The sequence below is a fragment of the Sceloporus undulatus genome, chromosome 6, assembly GCF_019175285.1.
Source record: "Sceloporus undulatus isolate JIND9_A2432 ecotype Alabama chromosome 6, SceUnd_v1.1, whole genome shotgun sequence".
In the NCBI taxonomy this organism is placed as follows: Eukaryota; Metazoa; Chordata; class Lepidosauria; order Squamata; family Phrynosomatidae; genus Sceloporus; species Sceloporus undulatus.
This window is the reverse complement of record NC_056527.1, coordinates 164,343,173-164,347,316: the sequence shown is the minus strand read 5'-3', so window position 1 is coordinate 164,347,316 and position 4,144 is coordinate 164,343,173. Positions and strand designations below refer to the sequence as shown.

Genomic DNA, 4,144 nt, shown 5'->3' with positions numbered 1-4,144 from the left:
GATTTAAATATCTGAAGAGATGTCATGTAGCAGATGAATCAAGCTTGCTTTCTGTTGCTCCAGAGATAAGGACCCAGAGCAATGGATTCAAGCTACAGGAAAAAAGATCCCACCTGAATATAAGGAATAACTTCCTGACGTTAAGAGCTGTTCGACAATGGAAGACGCTGCCTTGGAGGGTGGCGGAATCGTCGTCTTTGGAGGTTTTTAAACAGAGACTGGATGGCCACCTCTTTGGAAAGCTTTGATTGTGTCTTCCTGCATGGCAGAATGGAGTTAAACTGGATGACCCTTGGGGTATCTTCCAGTACTATTATTCTATAACATATATGACAGATTTTGCAAAGGAAGGAGATTTAAGGCAAAAGTGTGTGTAAAAGTAAGAGAAATGGTGAAAGATTATGTTTATTTATTTATTGAATGTATACTCTGCCTTTCTCCCTGAAAGTGATCTAAGGTGGCTTGGATTCAGGACCTGACATTAGGGCAGGCACCCAGGGATGAATGAAGGAGAATATTTACTATTGCATCTTTATCTGCATTGTTATCTTCAAAACAAACCCGTAAGTCAGTTTTAAAGTGTTGTTTGGCCATCTGGACCTGTACAACATTGGCTGTCTACAAGCGGCATGAGAATCGGACACTAAAGCTGCATGATATACAAGAGAAATGGAAGAAGGACATCTTGCTAAAGAGGCATTTCTGTAAGCAATGCCAAAGTGGTAGCAGCCAATTTCTAATGTACTTGGCTGTTTCTGATTCCAGCATCTGTGTCAGGGTTGGGCAATTTTTGTCCCAACGACCAAATCTGACCCTCAGTCTAATTTCAAAATGCCTGTGGCGTGACTTGATATATCCCTCTCCCAGGAGCCAACTGGGTGAAGTGGAAAAGAGGATGTCGAGAGAAAGCAGAAAAGGGATGGGTGATCAGTGGAGGCACAAAGAGGATAAACCTGTGACCACTACTACAATGCTGGTGAAAATATCACTCCAAGATTCAGCAACACTCAGGTCAGTCAGAACGGAATAACTCCTCTCTCCTGTCTTTTCTCCATGAGTGTCTGTCTATGGCATCTAGTACCCCAAAACTTGTGAGATTTCTTAGTCCTGTAGTGATAAGAGATCATATTGGAACACCTGGCTATCTAAATGAATTCAGTCCTAGAGGGCTGGATGAACGTCATCCAAGGGTACTAAAGGAACTAGCAGATATAATCAAGGGAGCTACTGCCAGTAATCTTTGAGAATTCTTGGAGAGGTCCCAGAAGACTGGAGAAGGGCAAATGTTGTCTCTTGAAGAGAGCATCTACACTGTAGAAATAATGCAGTTTGACACACTTTTAACTGCCATGGTTCCATCCTACAGGACCCTGGGATTTGTAGTTTGGTGAGACACCAGCACTCTTGGGTAGAGGCTAAAAAGACCCTGTAAAATTCCAAATCCCAAGGTTTTTCAGGATAGAGCTACAGCACATTAAATGATATCAAACTGCATTATCTCTACAGTGTAGATGTACCCTTAATCAGGGATGGGGAATAGCTGGCCCTAAAGACGTTTTGAACCACAGCTCCACAAACTTTTACTATTGTCAGGAGTGTTATGCAACCATGCTGAGTTGAGGCTGTTGGGAGTTATAGACAAAAACATGAGGGCAAAAAAGTTTTGACTCCTGTTCTAAGCTTCTTGCCTTCTGCAGCAATGATTCATTATAGGAATGTGATGTTCATATAATGTTTCAGTATAGAATCTAATGTTCATTGTGTGGTTCATTGTGTAATAATGTTTTCACCTGTCACTCATCTTGGGAGTTTCCCCCCACCATTCATCAGAACCATTGTCGGGAGTGTTATGCAACTGTGACAGGGTCTTTGTGACTTTGCAGGCTGTTGAATAATAGTGAATAAACAGTGTATTTGCAATAGCCACCAAGCGGCCCTGTCATTATCCCTACATCAGGTGGTACTTCAAGGGAAAAAAGACGCGACCAACATGCCAGTGTATTTTTTTTTAATTAAAATAGTCTGAACGTCTGGAACAACAAAGTACAAACAAAAGAATGTGCTTCAAAATGATTCAACAGGTTTCCAGCCCTTCCAGAGAGATCTGTGCTTCATTCACATGGTAGAAAAGACGCCTGAGGTCCTTGAATGCTTCATGTGTAATGTATGCATGGGGGATAGGATGAGGGTTTTAAAGTCTCTTGGCTCCTTTGGGCACTCTTCTAACTCTGTTTGATTCCAGAATGGTGCCCGCTCAACCACAAGAGAAGGAATTTTTGCCAATGCTTTGACCTTTCTTCCTCGCCGAGGACTCAGTAGGAGTACTTACCTGCCCCACCTAGCCTATTCACACAACTTAGATCAACTTGACACCCATCCCCATAGTGATGTAGGGAGAAAGATCAGGCAAGGTGGGCAGCAAAGTAGTACAAAGTAAAACCAGTTGCTTCCAGTTGTTTGTGCAGATTCCTCCATCTGTACTAATAGATGGGTGCCACGTCAACATCTGGAACGAGAAAAGAGAAAAGAAGTAATTTCTTCCTACCATTCATGCATTATCATCCGCAGACTTTCCATTATTGTCTCTAAATTGATCCTCTACGAATTCATAACATCTCCCTGCCTTCCCTCAGATGAACCCAGAGCAAGCTCTATCTTCTCTGGACGTCTTGGGGTTTATTGCTTTGCTTTCTGCTTTGCAACTCCACACATAAATATTTCTTCAAAGATACAGAAACCTTGTCTGTGAGTGATCAGCAAATTTGCTATTGAAAGGAGACATGCTTTCCTTTTTTCTTCGTCCAAGGTGCAGATACATTATAGTCAGAGCAGCTTTTGTGCAACACAAGGATATAACTAAGTTAAATTACAGTCCACTCCTTTTGCAGTGTAACCTGAAACTATGCTTTGTTAACATTATTTTATAGTGATGGGTGTATGGGTCCTCACTGCTTAAGTTTCTTTTGTACTCCTGGTCAATAGGGTACAACTCCTCTGAGTAACTGAAAGTAGAATTAAAAAAATTAATTAATAGAAATAGAAATTAGAATATAAATATAAATTTAAATATACAAATTCAAATGATCATGCCCAGTATTTAAAAATGTTTCTTTTGTAGTCTATAACTCCCAGAACCCTCAGAGACCAGGTTGCCTTGGAATTCTGGAAGTTATGGTACTCCAAAAAGAATTTCTTCCCAACTTCAAACAAGAACTACATTTTAAAAGTAACTTCCCAAGTTTGTGTGGCACTTGCATCCTGCCGAGGTTTTTCTGGCTGGTGTGCCTCTAAGCACCTGGTTTCCAAAAGTCAGCCACTCCCAGCTGGTTTGGCTTGATATACAGGCTTCCAAGACACACACAGTTGCTTGGCAGGTGCTTTTCTCCCCACCCATGCTGCACTCTAAATGCACATTAATTCTATCACAAAGGACAATGCGCTCCAAGCCTGGCAACATGGAACAGCAAAAGGACGTGATGGTGCAAGTTGGCCAGAGAAGAGAAGACCAAGACCCTTTGGTCACCACTGTCTGAGCTTCTCCAATCTGGATGCCACTGAAGGAGTTGCATAGATTCAGGTGTGGGATAAGAAGTAAGCAAGGGAGAGTAGAAAACCAGGGGTCATGGAGGAAAGGAAGCCAGGAATTTCTGAAAAGGAAGAGAGATGGTCAGGAAGAAGAGGAGGAATTTAAGGGTGCATTTACACCAGTGATCTCTAAACTTTGGTCCTCTAAAAGTGTTTTGGACTTGAACTGCCAGAAGCCCCAGCTAGCTTGTTCAATGGTTAGGCATTCTGGGAGCTGTTGTTCAAAACATCTGTTGGACCAAAGTGAGGAAACCACTGGACTCTACACTGTAGAAATGGTGCAGTTTGACACCACTTTGACTCCATCCTACAGAACTCTCAGATTTGTAGTTTTGTGAGGCCGAAAACAGCAAGGACACAAACTCTGGGCGCTCTGAGGTGGTCAAGTGTACTTTACATTCCTGTGTTTTGGAGAGCGTTTTCAACTCCAGTGATTTCTTTTGCAGATCCCCAAAGAAGGCCCCATTGAAGCCGATATGTGTTGGGCTTTTGTGTCAGCCTACAGGTACTTAGCCAGATACTACTCTGATCCTGCCTGCCCTCCACAAGGCATGGGAAG

At 42.4% G+C, this 4,144-nt stretch overlaps 1 protein-coding gene across 1 annotated transcript in view; it reads right to left on the bottom strand.

Annotated features, from left to right (window-relative positions):
- Nucleotides 1-1,998: 1,998 nt before the first annotated feature.
- Nucleotides 1,999-4,144, bottom strand: part of KLHL25 (kelch like family member 25) — a 25,287-nt gene continuing 23,141 nt past the window's right edge. Inside the window, exon 3 of the mRNA XM_042476739.1 lies at nucleotides 1,999-2,506. The gene's annotated coding sequence lies outside the window, so the exon portion shown is untranslated. The remainder of the gene's footprint in view (nucleotides 2,507-4,144) is intronic.